Raw genomic sequence first — 14,926 nt, forward strand, 5'->3', positions numbered from 1 at the left:
GCCGCTATCGCGGGAATTTTCAAATCGGCGGAACTGCGGCCTGGGCAGCGGCCGTGCGCGCACTACGTGTCCCGGCGTACCGCTCCGCTACTACTTCCGCTCCCTGCGCACGCTTCCTTCCGCCGCGAGGCACGACGGGAAGCGTAGTTCCCGACCTCCATTTTGCCTCGGGGACTTGCTGCCACCACAGCTTCATGGCAGACTGCGAGACGGGCCACCTCACGCACGGCAACGAGTGCGCACGTTTCACCCTGTGCGATAAGAGAGAGCCGGTGCTGGGATGCGGGGTGTCTGCTGCCCTGGCAGTGCTGTATGAAAGCCCACACAAAGCAATCTGAATGAGGGTTATGGCAGGAGCCGTTGGCAGTACCACACAAAATGCTCGTGGGAATAGGACTCTACGGTTTGTAAATAAACAGGTTTCCAGGCAGTGCTTGAGTCTAAGCTTATTACGTTCGTTAATTGTACTTGATGACAGGGGTCTGCTTGGCAAGGAAGCAAAAATGAAATAATTCTAGTGATTGGAAGTACTTAAAAATGGGTTCATTCTAGTCATTAGGTATGTTTTTTAGGCTAAACAAATACCCAAATGGCAACACAAATGGACATTCCAGACAGAAGCCGTGACTATCGCACGCATTTACCACTGAAGTGAAGGCATCTGGAGGAAGTTAATTGTATAGAGCTCTGCTTTGTAGCTGTGATGATGCTGGTTGTTTGTGTTGGTTTTCCAAACTGATTCATGACCTTCCCATCTACTTCACACCACAAGCTACACGTCTCCATCACACTGGCAAGATGCTTATTTACCCCTTCAGATTTCCCCTCTTGCAGGCAGGACATCAGCCACATGAGGTGAGGGAAGTGGCTGTACTCATAAAATACTAGTTAATGACCTTAGATACTCTGGATCTTGTTTCAGTTAGGATGAGAAGATGATAATAGATTAAGGCAGTACTTTCTGTTCTAAGAATGATCAAACTCCCACTTTCCTGTAGAGAGCAAGAATTAGATGAGAGAAGATCACAGAATCACAGAATCACAGAATTATAGGGGTTGGAAGGGACCTCTAGAGATCATCGAGTCCAACCCCCCTGCCAAAGCAGGCTCCCTACACCACGTCGCACAGGTAGGCGTCCAGGCGGGTCTTGAATATCTCCAGAGAAGGAGACTCCACCACCTCCCTGGGCAGCCTGTTCCAGTGCTCCGTCACCCTCACTGTAAAGAAGTTCTTGCGCACATTCGTGTGGAACTTCCTATGCTGAAGTTTCAGCCCATTGCCCCTAGTCCTGTCCCCACGCACTACTGAAAAGAGACCAGCCTCGCCACTATGGCTCCCGCACTTCAGGTATTTATAAACCTGGATCAAGTCCCCTCTCAGCCTTCTTTTCTCAAGGCTAAACAGACCCAGTTCCCTAAGTCTCTCCTCATGTGTTAAACCCCTTTCCACTTCCCAGTTGCTTCCACAACCCCCACATATTTCTTAGGGTAGCTCAGAGCAATGTGTTTTGTTCTTTTTTTCATATGGGCTTAAATATCTGTCAACCTGCAGAAAGACTGCTTTTAATCAATCCACACGTGCCTGTTCACTATATGGTACTACTTTTATACCAGCTATCAATAGTGCTCAATTTCTTCTATACTTAATAAAAATAAATCCATTAGCCCTCCTGGATTCCATAGAGCCTAATACAGTCACTAACACACTTAAATGGCAGCTACCTCATTTCTTTTATTCCAGTGTTTTGTTGCTATCAGAATTTAAGTGAAGCTTGCTGAACTCACAGGAGTGCCTGTAGTATGTTTTTCCGTCTGTCACTTTAAACTAATGGACTAAATTCTTCTGTTTTCAACTTTAAAAGCAAAAGGCTGGAATTCTGTTCTTTGGCATTTTAACAGATTTTCCATTTTCATGCTATTTTTGCTCCAACCCACGTAGTATCCTTCACGAAGAGATTTGTTACACAGCACACTTGAGATCATCTCCATTACATGTTACAGATTGTCTGGAAAATGCCAGAGCTATCAAGCGTCACTCTAGCAGTTTGATAGCGATCTTTTTGCTCGTATTCCTATGTGCCTGTCCTAAAAACAATACAAGTGGAAATCAGAATACAAGTTAGTTCCTGTATTCCAGACCTGTTCAATACATACACAACAGGTTTTGAAGCAAATCAGCTAAACTTTGAGGCAAATGTTTAAACAGGAGAAAACATGCTCAGAAAGATTGACTGAAAAAAAAAATAAAAACCAACCAGGTAATCAGCACTGAATAATCGTACCTGAGATTCCAGCATATTCCTTCAGAAGAGTGGCTTCGTCTGTCCCCCATCACAGTGAGGATTCCTTGGGAGACTCAGAGTTTCTTTAAGGACAGACTTTTATCTGACATAAAATGCATCAGAAAAAAACCCTCTGTATGAAACGCTTCCACTGAGCGCTCTCAAAGACGTCTTTGCAACCACTCCAGGCATATGATTAGAGTAAGGCTCACAGACACCCACCTCTTTCTTCACCTCCTCTTTGCCAGGAGAGAAAGCACTTGCTTCCAAAACTGTTCTGGTAACTGCCTCTTCACCCTCCATCTGTCTGGGCTTTAAAGGTGTAAGATATTTAGCTGCAGATTGCCCTTTTCTTTCATTGAGAAAACATACACTAAAAAACGAAGATGGTCGACATAAATTAAGGCTACCCTGTTAGTCACAGAAAGAGTGGAAAGTAAGTATTAAGGAAAAAGGGCATGTCTAATGCTATCCCTTGGAGTGTAGGTATCGTAGTGTGGGCAAAACAGTAGGATGTTAAAGTAGGCATCATCAGATGTTAATAAACAAATCTGCAGTGCTACCAGGAAGTAGCAGGATCACCAAAGGAGTGTCAGATACATTCAATTTCTCCCAGCTTCCTATACGACAAACAGCATATATTATCCCTAAATTACAGCTGCTTCTCATAAGGCTAAGACTCCCATTCCTTACATTGTCATGCAAATGCCAATCGTATTTCAGTGGTTGCCGTTGCCATTTTTAATATATTAATTTGTAACATGTAAGAGCATGGGTTGTGGGTGAGGACCTCACCATGCTAGCATGGAATTAGCATGGAATCTTAAGAATTGAGTGGGACTCACAAGGTCCATCAAGTCCAAATCTTGGCTCCACACAGGAGTGTGGTGCAGAGGCCAGGCGAGAGGGCAGGAGCTGCAGGACTCTGGGCTCCTCTGGCCTTCCCTGCAACATGAGGATAAGGGATGTGCATGATGGTGGAAAGAAAATATGGGGAGAATTGTTATTGGAGCTGGGGGGACTGGAGGCATTTGTAAGCAATGAAGAGGATTAATAGATGCATTCATTGAAATGCTGAGGAGCCAGAGAAGGGTGAGAGATTAGAGAGAAAATTAGAGGGAGGCAATTCAGGAGCTGAGAGAGAGTGGAACCAGAAACAAGCAGGAGAGGTAGGGACGAAAACATCCAAGAGGGCTAAACATCAGTGCCAGGAGCACAGAATTGCAGGGGATAAGTAGGAATAGGTGTGAAACAGCGGTGGGAAGCAGGGGTCTAGTGTAGACTGGAAGAAAGCAGCAGGATCCTGTGCAAGTGTAGTGGGAAGGAAGGGAGGTGGAGTAGCAGCAGCTGAGACTGTCTGCAAATTGAAATTGTTAGGCCAAGCTGGAAAAGTTAGGCTGCTTGGTCTGTGGGGTTGCATGCAGTTTAAATTGTTTAAATCCTGTTGGACAAATTGTATTTCAAAGGTAATCTTCTTTAGCCAGGTCAGTGATTGACAAATCTAATTGCCATGTCTGTATAGGGAATGAGCAGGTCACCTCTGCAGCAGTACTGCTGAGCTCCTGAGCAGGGCCCACAGACCCTTGAGCCCAACAGTGAGACTGGGAGAGCTGGGAAGGAGCACGAAGGTGGATGTGAGCTGCAAATGTGCGCTCAGTTGTACCTTTTTTCAAGCCACTGTGCAAATCAGACAGTAGCATTCCTTACAAGCTCTTAGTTGAGGCTTGCAGTCTGAAATTTTCAGTAACCCTTACCAAAATTAAGCAATCTTCACATACAGAAGGCTTTGTTTAAAAATGCAGTTCAGAGTGTAAGAATATATCATCATCTTAAAGGAGAAACAAATAAGAAAATGCTTTGGAGATGTAGTCATCATTTCCAAACACAGGATTATCAATAAACATGGAATGCTTAGAGACGTTATGCTTACCTGAGCATGTAATTACAAAGAGACAAGTTTAAAAACAAGAATTAAATATGATTTACTTCCACCCTTCAGTAATGACATATACCCAATATACGCTCTGTCTTTAAAGCTAAATATTAAAACACCTCAGTGGTGCTTTGGTGACAGAGCAGACAGGAGTTTGGTTGGTTGAGGAGTTTCATTGTGAGCTAAGAATGTAATTGTTTCAAGTGAGAGTTTCTTGATTTCTTTCAGAGATTGTAGGATAGTAGAATCATAGACTCATTAAGGTTGGAAATCATCTCAGATCATCTAGTCCAATCACCAACGTATTCCCACCATACTCACTAATCATATCCCCCCAGTGCCATATCAACACAGTTCCTGAACATCTCCAGGGATGGTGATCCCGCCACCTCCTTGGGCAGCCCATTCCAGTGCCTCATCACTCTTACTAAGATTAATTCTTTCTAATTCCCAACCCAGACCTCCTCTAGTGCAACTTCAAGCCATCATATTTTATCCTATCAACAAGATGAGTCCTCAGATTCATCTTCATTTAACTTTCTGGATTTGGAATGTGAGATCCTACTAATTAGTGCTGTATATTTAATAGATATTCTCAACCTTTCATTCTACTGTATCTTTCACTGGGAATAAATATTTTATATTTTTCCTTGAAAATTATACTAACTCAGTTGTAGGGCATTGCTACCATTGCACATTAAAACGTTAATTAGTGCTTTTGAATATCAAACCTAAAGCGATTAGAAACTTAATGGAGCAACAGTAGTATCACAGCATCTCTTCTATTCTCCACTGGAGTGGCAGTAATTTAATATAGCGAGAGGCACTCTGGAATTTCTGAGGGAAAGAGGAAATTAACTGGTGACTGGAACTGCAGTTACTAACACATTGTGCAGCCATTAGAAAGGAGAGTGTGAAAGAAGTGCCTGCATTCCAGTTCAAGTAGAAAAGCGGATCTTTCAGGATCCAGAAGACTGAAAAGCACACCATGCAGCGATTATATTTTGTCATCCTCTGTGTAAAACATTATCTCCTGACAGTCAGAGGTACTCCCAGCTGCTTCTGGCTGGGTCAGCATTCCCTCTAGGTTTGTGCTGTACCCAATTCAGCGTGGTGGCAGGTGACTCCAGCACACTGCTTGGGGCTCCCCCCACCTCCCCACATTTGAGTGAGATTATTGTCTCTAGTTTATGGTCTTATCTACTTTTTGCCGTGTGACAGATGAGGATCTAGGTTGGGTGCCCAGCAGCCTGTTTTCCTCCAGCTGTGCTGACCGATCTATAAGTCTAACTGCCCACCCTTACAGCTCTGGGCCTTACATGTCCCTGGCTCCAAGAAATGGCAGGGGTCACCTGAGCTCCCCAGTCACTGAAGCACAGAACTGGCATGTCAGGAAGCTTCGTGGATCCCTCACCACCCAGGGGAGTCAGCAGGAATTTCTGATTGGAGTGCCTGACTCTCTCCTCTGGCATTAGAAGGAAACCAGGCAAAGCGCAGGGAAAGGCATGTTGCTTGCAGGCAGCCACCAGGTGCTGGAATGAATCATGCTGGGATCTCACTGTTCATCATGGTTGGGTAGCTGCTGTTCTTGAACCCTGCTTAAAATGCGGCCAATTGCGCCTCCCTGAAGCAAGAGTCTCTTATGTGCTGTGCTTGTTGGGCTGCTCTGAGACCTTCCAATTACCTGTACTGATCATGAAAAGAAAGGCAAGGTCACTCCCCATACTCAAGAGTTTCTAATTATATATCCCAGTACTTGCAGAGAAGTTCATGACCTGTGTTTGTTTACACTTTCTTTTATTTCTGCTTCTAGATTCTTGCAGGTAAAGGTAGGCGGCTGCTGAAACATGTCTGAAGGGACTGGCAGATCAAAACAAACCACTGGTAAGCTGTGCCTGCTCAGCTGCAATGTGCACCAGATAATTTGCAGCATGTGTTCCTTTCTTTTCAGCTTATTGTCGGCTGACTGCACAAGAAGTCCCCAAGTTCTCCATCAGCCTTTCACTTCCCCACCATTTGGATAACTGATGTGACACAAAGATCACACAACAGAAGGATCCACAGCTCAGCTGTGGACGTTCACATTGCAGCAGTAGTGCTCAGTCTGCGATGCACAGCTTGAGAAAAGTAGGGTTTGGACTTATGGTGTAAACAATGGATTCTCTAATGCACAGGAAAGGAACAGAAGATCCTGCATAGCACGTGTGCAGTGTGGCAGAATTAATTGTCCTGTTTAAGCATGAAGGTTTTTGTGCCCATGGTTTTGTTGGTAAATCCCAATAGCTGTTAATTCCTAAATCAAGCTTTTCTGAACAAGAGAATTTATTTGGATCTGAGGTCTCTGTTAGGGCTTCGTCAGACCCTCATACGCTAAAACAAAACAAGAATGGGCTTGTGCACAATTAATATGTAAATAAAAAGAAACTCCTAAAGACTAAGGTCTTAAAATCCAAAAATCGAACTTTATGATACAATTTCCCCTCCTTTTTTCCACAGATGGATCTTTGCACTCAGTTTATGCAGTGCTATGGCTACAGGCAGTACACTGGAGCTGAGAATTGGACTGCTGTGCTGAGGTGCTGCAAAGCAGCCTGCAGATGTTTTCTCCAATAAACACTCCAATCATTAAGTGGGATTTTGTCTTCTCATTGGCACCAAAGTCACTCTGCTGTCTGCAGTTCATTATCGCAGTGCAAACACAGAATATGTAAGGTTGTTTACACGGTGTTCAAATTTGGAATGCCTTAATTTAGCACAACTTGAGCTGGGAAGAAATCAAGTTGAGATGGCTGGTATTAGGCATTTTCTTTGGTGGTTACTGCACCTGTGTGCGACTTTAGGTCAAAATGCCAAGAAGTGTAAATGAGAAAACTTGCAGCGATCAAATCCAAACTTGTGCAGCAAAAACCTGAATGCTGGAAAATACAATTGTAGAAGGAAAATAAATCATGCTGGTTACTTTCCATAGGGAACACAGACATATGTTAAGTGACCGTCAAATAGAGGCTTTTAAAAAGCATGCAACATCCTCCCTCAGCAGACAAAGCAAGCTCCTCATCACAGCACACAGGGGAGCACAGGATATCCATGTTTCCTCAAACTATCTGCAACAGGCTGGTTGCTTAAAATGCCTGGAAGTGTGAGTAATTTCCCTGTGCAGGTAAGCTTTAATGCAAAGGTACCCAGCTGTGGGAGCAGTGCTGCTGAGTGAGAGCAACAAATAGGCTTGCCAGCACAGCAACTACAGTGTCTGATTTATTGCTGTGTGGGCTGTCTGGGTAGCTCAGCCCTGCAGGTTTTTGTTCTGCCAGATGCCCATCAGCTCCCGAGAGGTGCTTACACACCTCATTTGTCAGTGGGTGCTTGGTTCCATGCAGAAAGTGATCAGCACCTTGTTGGGAACCAACCGACAAGTGCTGAAAAATAGAGGCTATCCATCCTGATGCAAACACAGTGAACACAAAGCCGATGCCCTTGAGAGAGCCACTGTGACCTCTGATGTGAGCAATTTGGAGGAGGAGACATCACTCAGTCTGCTGAATCTGCTCATTAGCTGCTGGAACAAAGATTTACTGTGAATAAATTGTCCTTTCAGCTTTTCCCTCTCCACTATTTGAAAGATAGAAAATGTGTTTCTGGAAGTGGCGACTTGGATATTATCCAGGTGCCACCAGCTCTGGGGTTTTCCCAGTTGACCATCAAGTGTGGGGAGATGCCCAGCTGGGCTCCAAGAGAGGCCCTGGAGGTTAGCTCCCAGGTTTTGCTCTGCTGCCTGCATTTGCCGGTTGGTTTGTGCTGTGCCCAATGCTCAGGGCAACCGACAGAGACACCGCATCACCCGTCCTGGGCTGTTCTGTGCTCCTTTGCCCAGTCCTCATGGGGGATGCCTAGTGTGTGTAACACTGGCTATGTAAAAAAAACCTGACTGCAGGTTTCTGTGTGGTCTCCCCATCCCTTCAGCTTATCCCCACCTCTGCTGCTGTGGGGTGGAGTGCTGAGCCCCTCTTCCTTCTGAATGCACTCATCTAAAAAAATCAGTCACCAAGTTTTATCTCGATGTGCTAGCTAAGATCAGAGCCCTGTTTTGTGAGGCTCCATACAAGGACAGGATTATATTCAGTCTGCCTTGTATAGTGCTTGCAACTTGACAAACTGGAAGGGAAACAGCTGCAAGAAGTGCCTTGCCAAAATTCCCCCCACAGCCCGAGTGCTGAGCCAAAAGCATTGACCAGGTATCCCAGTTCTTGCTGTCACATGCTCAAGTAGACTTGCTCCAAGGCAGGTGGCAGGTGGATCTGTGTCTTTATTGCTAGCAGTGGCTGCTGCCTCTTAAGAAATGTGCTCAGAATGCATACTGCTGAATTAAATATGCATTGGAGGAGCTGCTAGCCCCTGGCTGACTAGCACTCTATCCAAGGAACAGCTCCGGCAGCAGCTGCTCTTTCTGCATGATTAACATCACCTTCCTGTAATTTTGCAAAGCTAACAGCGTACAAGGATCTATCCAAGGGCCAGATGGCATCATTGACTTCTAGTCTAAATTTGCAACTGATTGCAACAGAGAATTCTACCTAAAAACAAGCACTGTGATTTGGCCCTGCCTTCGAAGTATAAGGATTTTCAAGCCCTAGGAGACTAATTCAGTATTCTAATCTCACTTTCTGCATGGGAAAAGAAATCACTGCATTTCACCTAGTCATTTTCACATCAAGATGATGACTTTTGGTGGGATGACAAATGGCACTGCTGTAGTGTGCATGTTAGCAGAGTTTCTCTCAGTTGGAATTAAACTGTGGGGGTTGGAGCCCTCCTCCCAAGCTCCCTGCCTTTCCGAGTGAATGTGACCTGACCCAGAGTGGCATGGATTATTTTAGTCCTTGAATATGTGATAGATCCTAGCTGTTCTGCAGCTTCCCCTCCATGTATCAAAATCAGCTCCCCATAAAGGAGGATTAGGTTTAGAATTTGCTTTTTTCTGTGTTGCCTGTTAGGTCTGCCAGGAAAGAAAATCTACTGTAATCAAGGAACATAACCCCAGAGAGTGATAAATTTCACCCCTGCGCATGTACTTAGAAATATGTGCCTAAGGTTTCTGTTGTGGTTAACCTGCTGCATTTTTAATAAGGGAATTCAAAGCCCTTTATCGTAGTCCATCTCCTTTAAGACTATTTTGCACTTAGGCGATCCAAATTGTTTCACCACACCCTGGAGAATTTTTAGGCAGTGCCAAGATGCAACACTACGTACCAGTAAGATAAACCAGGGGACAAAGGTGATGTCATCAGAAGGAAGAGAACAAGGAACAAAACTACAGAGGCTACATACATGTTAAAATCCCACCGTCAACCGAGGAACATCAGAGCTTGGCTGTTCCCTGTATTGAGAAGATGAATTTTTCCTGAGATACATAGTGATGAGGACTCAGTGAAGGTTTAGGCTGCCCTGTGGGGCTACAACGATAGGGGTTGCTGGTTGTTGCACCACCCAGGCTGCCTTGACAGAGCTTCCAGTGAGGAAACCACGCTTGTGCCCGTGACATTGGATAACTGTAAGTAAAAGCTGTGCAAGTTATCAAAATGATGTGTTTTCATCTTCTTCTTCAGTTCAAATGGGGAGATGTTGTATTTCTGGACTGAACTGAGCTTGCAAGTGTCTGCCACCAGCAGCTGTGCAGGGAAGTCCTGCCATAAAGCCCGGTTGTCACAAGATGGGCATTTTACTGGCTCTCAGAGCATAACAAATTAAAAATATATATACTAAGAAAGCAGCTTTAAGTCAAGGGGGAAAAGCACTGTGGATGATGGCAAAGCAACAGAAAGGGTATCGTAGGAAATCCAATTCAGCATCCTGCAGAGTGACCAGCAGTGATCATTTATTTTGCTTTTGCCCTTCCTCCTAGGTTTGTGAGATGGGTGGTTGTGTCTTCAAGCAACCAGGTTGTTTTTTTTCATAGATGAGTGTTCCAACCTTGTGAACTGAGTTTGATTTGTTGCACAATTTTCACCTTTTTTGTTTGGTTGGTTGGTTGTTCTGCTATAAGGTTCTGTATGAGAAGAGCGTCAAGGCAAAAATTACACTTGCCAGAGGCAACAGCTGTTATACTTGGAAAGGAAGAAAGAAAACGTTTTTTCAGTGGCTGCAGATGACTTCTTCATGCCTTTTGGAACAAGCGAAACAACAACTGGTAGAGACGTGTTCCTCTCCCCCTCTCTCTCATCTTGCCTGAATCATTCCCCGCTCCTCAGAGAGAAACAGGCCCCAGACAACTTTGCTTTCACCCTTTCCACTCAGGATAAAATGTCATTACTTATGTTACATGCCCTCAACTCAAGGAAGAGGAGTGGAAACAAAACTATGTCCTGTCCTGGGTACGTAGTTTGAGGGCGGGTCTTTGCCCTCTACGACTGTTTTCTTAACACTTCCTGCATTTCCCATGATAGCAGCTGGGTGGCAGGTTTTTATACAGACGAACTGTCTCCAAGCGACACCGGGAGAACCTGTCCCTCCCCTCGGGAGAGTAAGTATGCATCTGGCTCTCACAACAGCTTCCCTGGGACAGCTCTGGATGTGGGATGCTACTCTGCTTTTCACGAGGATAAATTGCTAAAGCTGAACAGTTCTCCAAGGCTGGATGAAACCTCCTCAACTTTCCAGCCCAGCTTGAGCAGGTGTCATAGGTGACCACTGCTTCATCCATGCTCATTAGCTATCTGCCCTGTTTGTAGCTGAGAGCTGTGCATCAATAGCTGTGCCTGCTCATTCACACCTCTTCAGCTATCTTACCATCCTGCTCACCACCAGAACTTCATAACTGGGCTGAAATTTGAGATGTTTTGGGGAAAAAAAGTCACACTGATCAATCATAGGGCTACAATGAGTCCCCAGTGTGATGTGGACAAGGTAGTTGTAGGATGTGTCAGTCCAGGCACTTTCAGAAGCCTTTGTTGCCATCTCATAAAGGCAGTGTGATCCTGTGAAGAATTCTGGCTGTTTAGTTTACAGGCAGCAGTGGGAAACCCTAGCAAGAGGTGATAGGATATCAACCTCACAGAGCCAAAGCAAGAACAGGGCTTCCAGCCTGGGGAGAATATGAAGCAAGGAAGATGGACTTGCTGGTCCAGACCTAGGGAGCACACCATGAATGTCAGGATGCTGAGCCACCTGCTGTAGAGGAAGGAGTTGGGTTGGCCTCAACCCTGCCAGAAGGAGTCTCTCAGCTGGGCTGCATCTCTGCTTGGGTGGGTGGTTAAACCAGGCTGGAACACATTACTGTGGTAGCAAAAAGAAGGGGAAAGCATAATAGGTGCATGCTGAGTTTATGCCAATCCTCCTTTTAAATGATGCATGGAGAGACCAAGAAGTAAGGAGAGAGGAAATTCTGAAAATACCTGTGAAATGGCATCTCAGTCAGAAACCAGGGAAAACAGAGATGTTGCTTTATGAAAAGAAAGCTCATCTGAGTTGCTATGGCTATCGGATGGCTGGATGCTGCGTAGGAACAGTGTTGAAAATTGCTGGGTGCAGGCCACTAGTATGTTTGAATAGAGAAAATAGGAGTGAAACCAGAGCCTTGCTGAAATCAGGGAGAATCTTGCAATTTGATGTATTGTGAAGCATCAGTTGCCAAGCTTGACTTCAATCGAATGTCATTACCACAGCTCCAGAGCATTCTTCTCAGTTTTGAAATAGTCATCACATTTTGCTGTTTACAGCTTTTTCTATCATACATTAATAACCGCTGGGGCTTTGACTGTATCTTGCTGGCTGGGAAGCTGAAGTTGAGTCACATACAGGAGGGCTGCCTGCATGACAAAGCTCAGCTAACACCCCTAGAAACCTTTCTTGGTGTGCAAGGCTGCCAGGACCTGCAAGGGTAATATTTCACCCCTCTGCACAGGAGGCAGGATTAGTATGTTAAGTGCTGACATGCACACTTCCCCATCTACCAACAAAAGGCTGGCTCTGAATTCCCAGCAGAAAGTTTGTTAGGAGTCTCCATTTATGCAAGTGCATTTTAAACCAGATTTTATTCCAAGTGGTATTTGGTGGTATATTAAAGCTGCCTGTTTGCTGGAGCCAGCATTCCACATCTCTAGAACTCCACTGCAAACACTCTCTCGGTTTTCTCTATTTTAATAATTTCAAAGTTTGTGACTGGTGAAAGAGCAGGTTTTTGGTTCCTACAGAGATCTGAAACATGGTCTTTCTGGACAAATGGCAGAGATGCTACTTGGTCCTGGGCAACTCCCAAATCATCTGTGAGCTGCTGTCTTGCCAGGGAAACTGAAGTTGTTGCTGGAATTCCCATCAGAGGAAACAGATGCTCTCAGGGCTGCAGGCGGGTATCCAGCCATGCTGGTCATGAGGAGGACGAGGCTTTGCTCTGATGTAGCATCCTGAGATGCAGCAGTTCCATACTAGGGAGGATGAGGATGAGAAGAAGTGAGGGGATGAGGACTCTGCAGAGGTCACCAGAAAGGCAGCTGCTCCCTTGCAGATGTGGAACTGAGCATCATGGGGGCAAGTGGAACCTTACTTACTGTGAATCCACTAAAATTAACCCCTCTGCAACCTCTCTAACTTTCATTTCCATATGGAAGGCAGGCACGGCCTCGTGCTCTGAAATGCCATGCACCACATATTACTTACTCCTGGTCCTCTCCCTGCTCCATGCAAGTAGAGTGTAGCAAGTGCTTGTTAATAATTAGATACCTGAAATCTTAGTAACATCAGAGCAGTATTCTATGCTAAATATAAATGGTGGAAGTTACACTGCAATACCTGTCTCCCCATTCACTCTATTCATGAGTGTGTGATCTCTCATAGAAAACTGAAGAAAAGAAGGCAAGTAAACTGAGAAGCAGCCTGTCAGGTGTCTGTGGTGCAGGGGGGGATTGTGAGGAGTGTTCAAGTGGGGTAACCCTTGTTCTGGGGATGACACTACAGGTCACACTGCCCAAACACAGCTGTGTCCTGCAGTGCAAAGGGCATTAATGTCATTAATGGATAGATGGGGGCTCACTGTGGAGATGCTCTAGCACCCCTACCTCCTCACAGGGACTGCAGACTTCCAGCTAGGACACTGAGAATCAGGAGGAGATGATGTCTTCACTGAATGTGGGAGGGCCCTGGCACCTGGTAGAAATGCATGGTGCTGGAGTTATACTAAACACTGCATCAGTTAAGTTCTGCCTATTCCCTTCTCAATTGGCAAAGGAACTCATTTAATGCATCTATGAAAGCTGTGTTCTACTTTAGCTTTCAAACTTAGAGGTCTTCAGGACAAGTTCATATCTGTACTCAAGGCCTTTGCAGCATTCTGGCACTAGATGGGCACCTATAACTTGTAGCACAACCCATAACCAGGCCTGAACATCTTCCTCTTCCTTTCCAGGTGTTATCATTAGCCACTTATTGATGTCTGCTCATTGACTTTGCCCTCACAGAGGCGAAACCTGCCACCTCTGTAGTGAGTAACTGCATGAGCAGCTCAGTGGCCATCAATGCCTTTACCGCAGAGTATGGTTACAACTCATGAGGAACACGTCTGGTGGGCTCTTGATCTGAATTAGTACCAGATGTTGTGTTTCCTAAATCACATTGTTCCTGTAGGTATAGCAAGGCTTATTTGGGTTCGAGAGGAGATATCTCTAGAAAGCTTGCTCTGTAGAATGAGGCATATTCAGGAGAACCCAAGAGGTGGCAGAAGAGAGGACACGAGGCTTCCAGGACTATGCTCAGATTTAGACCAGGCCCTATAGTGATTTGCATTACAAAGGACATTATTAATTAGACAACTGATTTAAATGCAAGCAAGCAATCTCCCTGCTGTCAGCAAATGATCTTGATGTTCAGGGGTTGACGTGTTTTAGCATTTTTCCTTGCTGGAATATTTCTTTACTCTGGGAGAGTAACGGGAGCAGTACAGCTCCCGGATGAGTACTTTTCCTGAAGATGATCATTCAAGGGCCAAAAGTGGGGGGGTTGCCCTTTGAGTAAATGTATTATGTAGAGTAAGCACTTTAAAACAATAGCAACAAATGCTCTGTGTTGCATGGAGCCAGTTTTCAGTTGTCTTCCAAACAAACAAACAAACAAACAGAAAAAGGTTATTGCAAAAAGAAGGAGGAAAGGAACGAGGTACTATTTGAAATGGTTACCACTGGGGACACTTACGTTGGCTTTTGGCAGAACGAAAGGGCATTGCAGAGAAAGTCAGAAAGGTGCCAGCATTCAAAACACTTTATAGTCAATTCTGGAATTATGGTATGTGCACATACCCTTCTAGGCTTGAGCAGGAGGATATGAAAACATCCACCCTGTTTCTCTCCCAGAGACAAGCAGATCCTACCTTTCTTTCCATATAAAAGCAGAGAATGAAAGAAATGAATGTGGAGCGTTGTTACCCCACGTGTGCTGCCCGTGGCATTTCATGCACAGCAGGGTAGGCTGCTGTTCCCAGGGCAGCCACCAACCCCACTGAGAAGCTCTGCATGGGGAGAGTTTTCTCTCCACTCCATCACAGTTAACATCATCCATTGCTTGTGGATGGTTTAAAGCACGTGCAACCATCCTGCTCCGCTAAAGCACCAAGGGATGGGGCAGAAGGATGACTCACTCTATTCCTGCCTGTTCACAGCCTTTGACAGAGGTTTGAATTACTCTGGCAAAGCACTGGACACCCCAAGATGCACTGACTTTAGGTGATGCC

The sequence above is a fragment of the Excalfactoria chinensis genome, chromosome 3 (assembly GCF_039878825.1).
Source record: "Excalfactoria chinensis isolate bCotChi1 chromosome 3, bCotChi1.hap2, whole genome shotgun sequence".
Taxonomy (NCBI): Eukaryota; Metazoa; Chordata; class Aves; order Galliformes; family Phasianidae; genus Excalfactoria; species Excalfactoria chinensis.